We start from the raw sequence: 13,029 nt of genomic DNA, 5'->3' as shown, positions 1-13,029 counted from the left end.
TGTGCTTCCAAGCCAGCCCAGGAAGGCAAGTCCCTGAGATTCTTATCTCCAATTAACCAGCAGAAAACCAGAAGTGGCTTTAAGACTCAAAGTGGTAGATCTTTAGCCTTGAGCAAAAAGAGCTCCAGGACAGCTCCCACGCCCACAACCAAATGACTAAATAAATAAACAAACAGATAGATAAATAAAATAAAGATGCTTTTTCTGGGTTCTGTAAATCAGCCAAAAGTTCCCAATTTCATTCCTTTCTCCTAGTCTCTCTATTTAATCTGAGACCATAACCCCCCCCCTTTTTTTGGCCACTCCTGGGACTTGAACTCGAGGCCTGGGCACTGTCTTTGGGCTTTCTCAAAGCTAGCACCCTACCACTTGAGCCGTAACACCACTTTCAGCTTTTTCTGTATATGTGATAGATACCAAGGAATCCAACCCAGGGCTTCGTACATGCTTGGCAAGTGTTCTGCCATTAGGCCACACTCCTAACCCAGAGATTAGTGGAAGACAGTTGAGGTACTGTGCTGAAGTGCTGTCTCCCCGTGGCTGCCATGGAATAAATATCCTTTCTCTGCCCTTTACCATCCTCATTTGGCACATGGAGTTGAGTGGCTAGAACTAACTTGAGATCCCTGTCCTTTGAATGTGGGGTCTAAAGATGTATATAGGATGGGGACATTTCCTAGGAACCTCCCTTGATATGTGTCCAAAGAGTTGTGAGGACGGAGTCGATTTGTCTTCTACTCATCTGGGATTAATGTGTTCATAATGAGACCCTGGGGCACGGGACTGCACCTTCCATTATTTGGGATGATGTAACCAGAAAGACCATCTCTGAACCAGAACCCCCCGCCCCATCAACTATGCTGGCCTCTTGAGCCTATTAAAAGCTACTCCATTTGTAGGATTTTGTTTTGTTTTGCACAGTATTGGTGCAGTATTTGCACCTGGTCCTGCCCCTTAGCTTTTTCACTGAAGATTGGTGCTCTACTACTTAAACCACACCTCTACTTCTGGATTTTTGGTGATTAATTGGAGATCAGAGTCTCATGGACTTCCCTGCCGAGCTGGCATTGAACCCTGACCCTCAGACCTCTGCTTCCTCTGAGTAGTTAGGATTATAGGTCTGAGTCACTGGCACCCAGAATCTGTAGGTTGTTTTTCTTTTTTAATAGCACCCAGCCTAGGACTGTCACCGTATCACCCTTTGCAAGCACAGCAAGGCGTGTGGTGAATATATACATTTTGGATCTTGTTAACAGTTCCTGCCTCCAATGCCCTCCTCAAGGCAGGCCACAGACACCCCGATCTTCCCAACTTGTTCTGTCCTACAAGTGGTTCAAAGAGATGACTCGATAGTTGGGAGACTAAATCTGAGGATCGTGATTCAAAGCCAGCCTGAGCAGGAAAGTCCATGAGGCTCTTATCTCCACTAAAACTACAACAAACAAACAAAAAGCTGAAGTAGAGCTGTGGCTCAAGTGGTAAAGCACTCACCCAGAGCACAAAGGACAGCAGGGAGAGTGCCTGGTGTACCTGTTGGCTAGGTATCAGCCTCGGGTGCAGCTCTACCTAGAGGCTCCCTCCAGCAGGACTTGCAGAAGGCCTGGACTGCAGCATCTGAAATGCAAATGCCAGTCCCAGGATGTAACTGGCTAAGGAGAAGTTTCAGGGTTGAGCCTGGGCTCCCTGGGTGATTTTTCTCTAGTAACTCAGTTGTACACCAAAGTTGTAGCCACAAGGTTTGCGACTATAATCCTAGCTATATCGGAGGCTGACATCTGAGGATCCAAGTCCAAAGCCAGCCCCTGAGACTCATCTCCAATTAACCACCAAAAAGTTGGAAGTGGAGCCGTGACTTAAGTGGTTGAGTGCCAGTCTTTAGTGCAAAAGCTATTAGACAGTTCACAGGCCCTGAGTTCAAGCCTCAGGTCTGGCACATATGCATACATAAAAAGTTTGCCCTTGGCAGGCTGGGAGTTTGGCCTAGTGGTAGAGTGTTTACCTAGCATGTATGGAGACCCAAGCTCAATTCCTCAGTACCACATACATAGAAAAACTAGAAGTAGGGGCTGGGAGTTTGGCCTAGTGGTAGAGTGCTTGCCTAGCATGCACAAAGACCTGGGTTTGATTCCTTGGTACAACATACTTAGAAAAAGCCAGAAGTGCTGCTGAGGCTCAAGTGGTAGAGTTCTAGCCTTGAAAAAAATCCAAGGACAGTGCTCAGGCCCTGAGCTTAAGCCCAGGACTGGCAAAAAACAAGCAAACAAAAAAACTAGAAGTGGTGCTGTGGCTCAAGTGATAGAGCACTAGCCTTGAGGAAAGCCCAAGGACAGTGCCCAGGCCCTGAGTGCAAACCCCAGGAGTGGAAAAAAAAATTTCCCCTCCAGCTTTAAGTATCCACTTGTAGGAGAAAAAGTACTTCAACTAAAGCACTTTGGATAATCTCTCTTACCTCTATTTGAGTCCTATAGCCTATATCATATATCATATATATACATATATATATATATATATATATCCTATTGAGTGCATAAGATTAAATTCAAGCCTTGGTTCCTGAAAGAAGAGAAAGAGAAAGAGGGGGGGGGAGAATATCAATGGGCCTGAGCATGTAGCTCAGTGCTGGAGGGCACACACACACACACACACACACACTGCATAAACTGCTTACTATGTGCCAGGTACCAAGCCCAACTCAGAGTGGTAAAGATTCACAAGGAGATAGTCTTGTACTCACTGGGCTGTATAAAGGAGCAAGGGAAGCAGCCAGCGATATAAATGATGGCCAGTGAGATGACAGAAACACATGATGTTATGATGGGAAATAACATGGTAGGGGAAAACCACAGTGAGGCAGGACTTTGGGAGGGTAGGCCAGATTAGAGGGGCTATAAATTTATTATACATACTCTTGTAAGTTCTGATGAACTAGACGTAACATGAATCACAATGAGTCCCATAGCACTTATCCATCTAATTTACCACAATAGATGTGGGCTTTATTTTCCTATTGTCCATCCTTGCCCCCCCAGCCCCACCCCCTATGTTATCCCCATGTGGTCTCATCATCCCCCTTCCCCTGCCCTTCAAGATTGCAGGGCCCATTGGAAGCTACAACTCACTGCCACTGCCAGCATCTAGAAAGAGGGAGGCTCCAATTTCATGGCACTACTAAACCTTGAAAAGTATCAACATTTGGGCCCGAGGGTGGCCCAGTGGTAGAGAGCTTGCCTAGCATACACAAAGCCCTGGGTTTAACTCTTCAGTATCACATACATAGAAACAAAAGCCAGAAGCGGTGTTGTGGCTCAAGTGGTAGAGAATTAGCACTCGAGAAAGCTCAAGGACAGTGCCCAGGCCCTAAGTTCAAGCCCCAGTCCTGGCCAAAAGAAAAAGGAAAAAGAAAATTTCAAAATTCAAACACTTTAGGGCCGGGAGTTTGGCCTAGTGGTGGAGTGCTTGCCCAGTATACACGAAGACCTGGGTTCAATTCCTCTGTACTACATACATAGAAAAAGCCAGAAGTGGTGCTGAGGCTCAAGTGGTAGAGCTCTAGCCTTGAGAAAGTCCAAGGACAGTGCTCAGGCCCTGAGCTCAAGCCCAGGACTGGCAAAAAAAAAAAAAATCAAACACTGTAGTACAATTTCTAGTGAGTGTGTATAGCTTTTACACTATTGTAACCTTCCCCACACAATTGTAAGTTGTTTATTTATTTATATATTTATTTGCCATTCCCAGGACTTGAATTCAGGGCCTTGGGGCTGTCCCTGAACTTCTTGTGCTCAAGGCTAGTGTTCTACCTCTTGTGCCACAGCACCACTTCAGGCCTTCTCTGAGTAGTTTATTAGAGATAAGAGTCATGGACTTTCTTGCCTGGGCTTGCTTCGAACTGCCATCCTCAGATCTCAGCTTCCTGAGCAGCTAGGATTATAGGTGTGAGCCACCTGCACCTGGCTGTTTACTATTTTTGTATCCTGTCTGTCTTCATGTATGTACATGGACACACACACACACACACACACACACACACACATCCAAACATGCTCTGGTCTCTTGTCAGGTGCAGCAAGGCTGTCAGGAAGAAGATCATAACCAGATGTGACCCCTCCTCCCTCAAAACTCTGAGCCAAAACAAAGCTCTTTCTGTTAAACAACCCCAGTGTGTGATATTGTATTATTGGCAACAGAGGCTAAGGAAATATGGCTAGAGAAAGAATGGGCTGGAGGCACGGCTCAAGTGGCAGGCCCTCCAGGCTTTCTTTGTAGGAGTCCAAGGAGAAAAAAAGAAGGACCTGCCAGGTATAGGAGGCTCACACTTGTAATCCTAGCTACTCAGAAGGCTGAGACATGAGGATTGTCTGCAAGCAGACAAATCCCAGGTGCTTTTTATCCTTTGTAAGAGTCGCTGAGAAGCTGGGTGCTAGTGACACCTGCAACCCTAGCTACTCAGGAGGCTGAGATCTGAGGATCACAAGGTCAAAGTCAGCCAGTACAGGAAAAGTCCATGAGAGTCTTACCTCCAATTAGCCACCAGAAACTGGAAGTGGTGCTGTGGCTCAACGTGGTGGAACACTAGCCTTGAACAAAAGAGCTCAGGGACAGTGCCCAGATGTTGAGTTCAAGCCCCAGTTTGAACACAAAAAGAAATTTAAAAAAAAAAAAAAGGAAGAAAAAGAAACAAGGCTTGAGGTTTAAGAGTAGGAGATTCAGTAAAAATGAGGCCTGGGGAAGCTGTTCAGTGGGAGAGGAAGGGAGGAAATCCATTAGTATAATAAATAGCTGGTCTGGGTGAATGAGGCAAGCACGGGTGAAGAAAGAAGAGACCCAGGACCAAACGTTGAGCTGATCTACTGATAAACTTACTGAACTAAGCGCACTTACTAATTATGACCCAAAGTGAGTGTGATGGCCTAGGCCTGAGCATGGTACCAGGTCTCCCGTCTTGTCCTGGTTTAGACATAAAAAGGTCCTTGTCCTGGAAGGCCCTCGTTGCTAGCAAGCTGGAGTCATGACTATCTACTCCTAGGCTGTGATTGTCATCTATTATTTGCTAGTCCCTGCTGGCCTGGAGAGCTCAGACTGTATGTATTCCTCCATAAACCTTAGCTGGTCCTGACAGCACACTTGTCAGAAAGGTATACAGTCTCTATCAGTACAAGTTGCAGGAAATTTTCCTTCTTTTCATAGAATGGATCATAGTCAAACTAGGCCTCTAAACAAAAGAAAAGAAAAGAAAATGTCTTTTTTCCTTCGGTATTATGGTAGGAAATTTAAAAGTATAAGAGAGTAGGGGAAAAAAAAACCTGGCAGATTTTCTTTCAGTATTTTTCCTACATATTTCCCAAGTCACTTCCGATCAGTGTCCTAAAATGTACAAGTCAATTTTAACTTTGGCTGCAAACCAAGAACAAAAAGGTTAAGTGTATTGAATTAATTTTTCAAGCAAAGTTATGAGATCTGTCGTCTCCAAGGGTCCAATTCTGTTTTTTTCCATTAGTAGGTGTGATTCCTTGCCTGACAAAGGCAGGTAATGATTCTTACTCCTTGCCAAAGCTTCTTGCTTAACACTTTTTTTTCTTCTTCTTTGTTCCAGTGAAAAGCTGTATTCACCTGATAACAAACTCAAGTTCAGAGCTGAAAATATGGCTTAGTGGTAGAGTGCTTGCCTAGCATGCATGAAGCCCTGGGTTTGATTCCTCAGTACCATATAAACAGAAAAGGCCAGGAGTGGTGCTGTGACTTAAGCAGAGTGCTAGCCTTGAGCAAAAAGCTCAGGAACAGTGCCCAGGCCCTGAGTTCAAACCCCAGGACTAGAAAAAAAAAATCAAGTTCAGGAAAGCTTGAGACTGTGCTGGTACTGGGGCTTGAACTCACAGCCTGGGTGTTGTCCCTGCGTTTTTTCTCTCAAGGCAACCCTCTATCACTTGAGCCATAACTTCAGTTCCAGCTTTTTTGGTAGTTACTGGAGATTAGTGTTTTCCTGCCCAGGTTGGCTTCAAACTGTGACCCTCAGATCTCAGCCTCCTAAGTAGCTAGGTTTACAGGTGTGAACCACTTCCTAATGATGACTATATATTATATGAATTATTTTGGTTATATTAGTAAATTTCTATGACCTGTTCTCCCTTCTGAAGAGCTGTGATAACTATATAATTCCTCTTTTTGGCCCACTCCCCTATATAGTCTCTTCTCAGCTTCACATTTGCAAAAGTTTAGATTGTTTTTTTTTTTTTTTATTCTGATACCAAAGCTTGAACTTAGACTCAGGGCTTTGCACTTGCTAGGCAAGTGCTCTTCCACTGAGCTAAATCCCCAATCACTCCAGCTTAGCTTTTTGCTAGTTATTTTGGGAGATGGAGTCTCATGTTTTCTGCCCAGGTTTGTCTGAAATCACAGTCCTCCAGATACCAGCCTCTTAAGTAGGTAAGATTACAGATGGGAGCCACTGACTCTCCCCAAGTATGGTCTTTTGCTACAACCACAGCCGAATCTGGATTCTTCTAAGGGTGACTCTAAAAGTTGAAATCCAATGGACAGTAACCTTCATGATCATGTGAACATAGCCCAAAATATTGCCAGTGTTATTCAGATTTTTGTTTTTTTGTCACAGTGACCAATACCTGAGGAAAAAACTTAAAAGGAGGAAAGATCAACTTTGTTTCAGAGGTTTCAATCCATCTATAGTCACTTGCCTTTGTTTTATCTGGATCTGTGTGTGGTAAGGTAGAATGTTATGACTTTGAATAGGTGGCATTGGCCAGGGAAAACCATTTTCAAAGTGACCTACAGGGCCAGGAGTTTGGCCTAGTGGTAGAGTGCTTGCTAGCGTTCACAAAAACCCAGGTTCAATTTCTCGGTACCACATACATAGAAAAAGCCAGAAGTGGTGCTGTGGCTCAAGTGGAAGAGCTCTAAGCCTTGAGAAAGTTCAAGAACAGTGCTCAGACCTTGAGTTCAAGCCTCAAGGACTGGCAAAAAAAAAAAAAATGACCTACTTCCTCTAATCAGATCCCACCTTTCACCTTCCACATGCTAGTGGTCTATTCAAATAGGATTAATCCATTGACGAGGGCAGGGCTTTCAGGATCCAATCACTTGCAAAGAGCCCCGCCTCTGAATTTGCCACACCAATATTAGACTTTCAATATAAGAGCCTAGTGAGAGGGCAGGAACTTGAGGTTCAAACTTTGACATTGTTTTTTTCTTAGTAGTGCTGGGGTTTGATCCTAGGGCCTGGCTACATAGGTGCCTAGTTATTTCTTGTTCTAGTTATATTTCAGATAAGAGTTCTCTTTTTGGGCCGTAAGCGTGGTTTAGTAGAGTGCTTGCCTAGCATGCATAAAGCCCTGGGTCCAATTCCTCAGTACCACATACACAGAAAATGCCAGAAGTGGTGCTGTGGCTCAAGTGGTAGAGCACTAGCCTTGAGAAAGCCCAAAGACAGGGCTCAGGCCCTGAGCTCAAGCTCCAGCACTGGCAAAAAAAAAAAAAAAAAAAAAAAAAAAGGAACTATTTTTTGCCCAGGTCTGCCTAGATTGCAATCCTCCTATTTATATTTTCAAAGTAGTTGGGAAAACAGGTATGTTCCACAATAACCAGCTATTGATTAAGAGTAGGCTCTCAAACTACAATATTCCTGTTTTCCACCTTCTGAGTAGATAGCATTGGTTACAAATGTACGCTATTGACGCTTCGAACCACAACACTCTCCAAGCACTCAGTCCCATGATCTACTTGTTACACCTAGGAGAATATGTCAAGCATTAAGGCCCTTGATGGATGTCCTATCAAGTTATTATAATCCTATAGGGTTTTTTTCCCCTCTCGTTTAAGTCATGAATTTATTGTTTTTGGTCGTTGTTATTGGTCGTAGGGCTTTAACTCAGAGCCTGGGCGTTGTCCCTGAACTCTTTCATTCAAGACTAGTGCTCTACCACTTTTTGAGTCACAGCATTACTTCTGGTTTTCTGGTAGTTAATTGGAAATGAGTCGTTACAGACTTTTCTGCTCAAGCTGGCTTTGAACTGTGATCCTCAGATCTCAGTCTCCTGAGTAGCTAGGACTACAGGCATCATAAGCCAGTGCCCGGCTATTCTGTTTGGAAATTTTTCTTGAATTGTACCTCTCTGTCTGTCTGTCTGTCTGTCTGTCTGTCTTTGTAGTGCTAGGGGCTTGTCTAGAGAGGAGCAGCACCTCCCATAATACATCCAGCCCTTTTTCTTTTCTTTTTTACTTCATCTTTTTATTTTTGTGGGTCTTGTGACTTGAACTCGACCTGGGTGCTGTCCTTGAGCACTTCAGCTCATCAAGGCTATCACCCTACCCCTCAGCCTGGGCACTGTCCCTGAGATCTTCAACTTGTTACCAACCTACCCTGGAGCTAAGCTCCACTTCCTGTTTTCTAGAAGTTAGAGATAAGAGTCTCAGGTCCTTTTGTGCCCGGGCTGGCTTTGAACTTTGATGCTCAGATCTCGGCCTCCTGAGTAGCTAGGATTCCAGGCGTGAGCCACTGCATCCGACTTCCAGCCCTTTTTCTTTTTCAGTTATTTAGTAAAAATAATAAATAAGTAATATTAGTGTCTATACTGGTGTATGAACTCATAGCCTCACATGTTATCATTTGGCTTTCTTGCTTACTGCTGGTGTTCTACCACTTAAGCCACCTCTCTAGCCCTGCTTTTTGCTGGTTATTTCAGAGATGGAGTCTCACAGACTTTTCTGTCCTGCTGGTTTTGAACTGGTATCTTCCAGATCTCATCTTCTTGAGGCATGAACTACTACTTCCCAGAAATACATGTTTCTCAGAAAAGTTCTCTTTTTCATATAGGATAATAACTCTGATTCAATGAATGTTTTGTTTTTGTGACAAATTGTCTGTTTCCTCAATGTCATCTTTCAGATCTAGATCTAGATCGATATGTCATAGAACTTAAACGTGGGGCCTGGGTATTGACCCTGAGTTCTTTTGCTCAAGCCTAGCACTCTATCACTTTGAGCCACACCTCTACTCCTGGTTTTCTAGTGGTTAGAGATGAGTCTCATGGACTTTCTTGCCTGAGATAGCTTTGAACCGTGATCCTCTGATCTCAGCCTCCTCAGAGGCATGCGTCACCAGCACTTGGCTTCTTTTGTTTTTATAGGTCTGAGACTGAGACTTGGTATTTGACACTTTCACTCATTGGTGAGTGCTCTATCAACTGGATCATGCCTCCAACCCCTGTTTATTAATCTTGACTTATCTTTCTTTTGTCTGCTGCTGGTCCTCCTCCCTTGCATGGAAGGCACTGGAAATGATGAAGCTCAGAGCACCCTTCGCCAAACTAAGGAAGGCAGACTGGCTGAAGGAATTTCTGAACAGCAGAGCCTCCCTTTGCCTGCACTAGGCCATAGAATTTTCCACCCTTTTCCCTGAAACAAGAAACAAAACTCTCCTGGGAGAAATGTTCTCCCTGGAGGCCTGGAACATCCTTATCTCTCAAGACTCACAAATAGAAGAATCTGAATATACTCGTTGTACAAGATTCCTTCGGTTTATGACTCTTAGAGCATATTCCTTGGCCTAGTGTATTTCTCTATTATTATCCATTTCTTCATTGAACTTAGGGTAAATAAATGTACAAGTTTCTCCCTTTCTTTGGTTCTTCACTTTCTTTTTCTCTTTTTGACAGATACAAAGGTATTTATTTGAACCATTTCCATTTTTAACAGCCATGCAAGAATCTTTTTCAGTCACCAAAGTTTACACTAGGAATAAAGATTAAAAAACTATTAGTTCACACAGTGAGACCAGAGGAGGATACTCTTAGAAGGACATAAAGGTACAATGCCTATGTGCATCTGATCATACAAAACAATATTTTTAAAAAATCAACTCCAGGAAATGGAAACAAGAGGATTTTTTTCTACTCTTTTTTCTTTTTTAAGTTGGTCATGGAATTACCCTGAGCTCCATTTGCTAAAGGTTAGTATTCTACCACTTTGAGCCCCAACTCCACTTCTGTTTTTAATTAACCACTTCCGTGGTTAATTGTAGATCCAAACTGTGATCCTCAGATCTCAGCGTCCTGAGTGGCTGGGGTTACAGGCATGAGCCATCAGTGCCCAGCAAGAAAAAAAATTTCTTTTACTTTGTTTTCTTTTCTCCTTGTCTTGTTTGTTTATCTGCCTGGGGGGGGCAGGGAACAGAGGGACGAGGACGCAGCCATGTTATTCATTAGACACTACATTGGAAATGAACTACACAACTTGTGGGTGAGGATAGGAGGGAAGAACTGAGAGAGTAAGGGAAAGGGTGACATGGTCAAAACAAATGTACTCTTTACCTGACTTACGTAACTGTAACCCTTCTGTATATCACCTTTATAATAACCATACATTTTTTTTTCAAAAATTAGGGTATAAAGATAGGGATTTGAATGACACACTTATGATATAAACTCCAATCTATAATAATGGATGGGAGGTTTGAAAGCTTTTAAATAAAGCATGTAAATTTAATTGATTCTTCCCATTCATAGTAGCTATGTACTGTAAAGTCACCTCAAACACAGAGTTGGTAAATACTAATTTCTCCCAAGCTGGGCTAGTTTCCTGAGACTCCACTGCATACAACTGATTGAAATCCAGTCTTGTCTTTGGTTTCTATTTGTTCTTTATTTTCTGAAGGCTCCCATACCACATAAAAACTTTTTTTTTTTTTTGCCAGTCCTGGGCGTGAGCTCAGGGCCTGAGCACTGTCCTTGGACTTTCTCAAGGCTAGAGCTCTACCCCTTGAGCCTCAGCACCACTTCCGGCTTTTTTCTATGTATGTGGTACCGAGGAATCGAACCCGGGTCTTCATGCATGCTAGGCAAGCACTTTAACCACTAGGCCAAACTCCCGGCCCCACCACATAAAAACTTATAGCCGGTCGCAGTGACTCATGCCTGTAAGTACTAGCTACTCAGGAGGCTGAGATCTGAGAATCAAGGTTCAAAGCCAGCCCCGGCACAAAAGGACCTGAGACTCTTATATCCAATTAACCTCTAGAAAATGGAAAGTGAGGATTGGCTCAAGGGTAGGCTGGTAACCTTGAGCTGAAGAGCTCGGGGACAACACCCAGGCTGAGTTCAAGCCCCATGACCCACAAAAAAACAAAAAAAAACAAAAAAAACAAAAAACTTTTATAAATTAAATTTACAGGGGCCGAGAGTTTAGCCTAGTGGTTGAGTGCTTACCTAGCAAGCATGAAGACAGGTTTGATTCCTCAGTACCACATACATAGAAAAAACGTCGAAGTGGTGCTGAGGCTCCAGTGGTAGAGCTCTAGCCTTGATAAAGTCTAAGGACAGTGCTCAGGAGCTGAGCTCAAGCCCAGGACTGGCAAAAAAAAAAAAAAAAAATTGAATGTATATTCTTCTCACTTGTTAAGATCTGTCTTTGTCAGTTTTCAGATGCAGCTAGGGACTCTAAGATGGTTAAGGGAACCATTTTTCCCCTATGGTAATATTTAATTAAAAAATTACCTAAATGTCCTAGATTTTCCCTGCTGATGTATATATTGTACTACTTTTCCTCTAGGGTTCCATCTAGCTGGAAATTCTGCCTAGAAACTTTGGGACTAACTGATATAAGAAAGACTAGTTTGAAAAGATGACGTCAACTGGTGAACTACAGATCACCTTGCAGAAGTTAGAATATTTTCTATTAAAGCAATTGCACTGCCATTTTAAAAGTGTTCAGCATCTTTCAAGCCTCATCTTATATTTTCCTAACCTCCTTTAAACTCACCCATTGCACAAGATTGTGAACCCAAGTTTGAATCAATCGAGCAAGGGACAATCATGTTAGGGATAAAACCTGGTGGACTGCCTACCCAGCTACTCATATACTTAGCTTCCTGTCAATATCATGCCCTGATGCAAAAGTAAAATTGTTCCTTGCTGAGTTCTTTTCATATTGGTGTCCTCATTTCTACTGTAATATCCCAATACAATTCCAACAACTCCAAATGCTAGGATAAGGAACAGGTTTTCTGGACTGCTCCCTTCATACTAGAAGCCTGAATTTCCCTCAGAAAGTTAGTTCATAGAAGGACAACAACAGCCTAGCCATCCATGTCAAATTGCATCTGAGGGAAGATGGACAGAGACTGAGGAACACAATCTACAGAAAGCTAGAGCTATGGACTGTTAGCACCTCGAGATCTGGGAGAGTAAAGCAGCTCAGATTCTTATTTGGCACATCTATTTCTACAGTGTTTTGGGCACAACGAAAGGCAGGGATAGATCAAGATGTTTGTGCCAAGTTGCATTTAGCAGGCACTAGTGGCTTTAACAAAAACAGGAACCAAAAGGCAGTTATAGACAGTGTCTTGCTTAAAAGTTGAGACTGCAAAAACATTCTCTTTCTATGCCTCTGGACTGATCATCTGTTGATCAGACAGGGGTGACAAGGCTCAGGACTGTTGTGCTAAGTGCTGTGTCTCTGGCTCCCCACATCCCCCCTTTTTTTCTTTACTTAAAGCTACTGTAGGGCCAGGAGTTTGGCCTAGTAGTAGAGTGCTTGCCTAGCATGCACAAAGACCAGGGTTTGATTCCTTGGTACCACATACATAGAAAAAAGCCAGAAATGGTGCTATGGCTCAAGTGGTAGAGCTCTAGCCTTGAGAAAGCCCAAGGACAATGCTCAGTCCCTGAGTTCAAGCCCCAGGACTGGGCAAAAAAAGCTGCTGTTGGCTGTTTAGCCAAAGATGAGGATGCTGAATCTTTTTTTTTTTTTTTTGTCAGTCCTGGGGCTTGAACTCTGGACCTGGGCATTGTCCTTAGACACTTTTTGCTCAAGGCTAGGGCTTTGCCACTTGAGCCACAGTGTTACTTCCGGCTTTTGCTAAGTATGTGGTACTGAGGAATCAAACCTAAGGCTTTGTGTATGCTAGGTGAGCACTCTAGTATTAGGCTATGCTCCTGGCTCGAGGATGTTGAATCTTTAATCCAGCAATTCCTCTTCCAACTGCAAATTTGATGATTGTAAGAACAACATATAAGAATTGTC

This window comes from Megascapheus bottae, chromosome 17 (genome assembly GCF_031878675.1).
Source record: "Megascapheus bottae isolate mThoBot1 chromosome 17, mThoBot2.hap1, whole genome shotgun sequence".
NCBI classification, from domain to species: domain Eukaryota; kingdom Metazoa; phylum Chordata; class Mammalia; order Rodentia; family Geomyidae; genus Megascapheus; species Megascapheus bottae.
Note: the sequence above shows the minus strand (reverse complement) of the source record.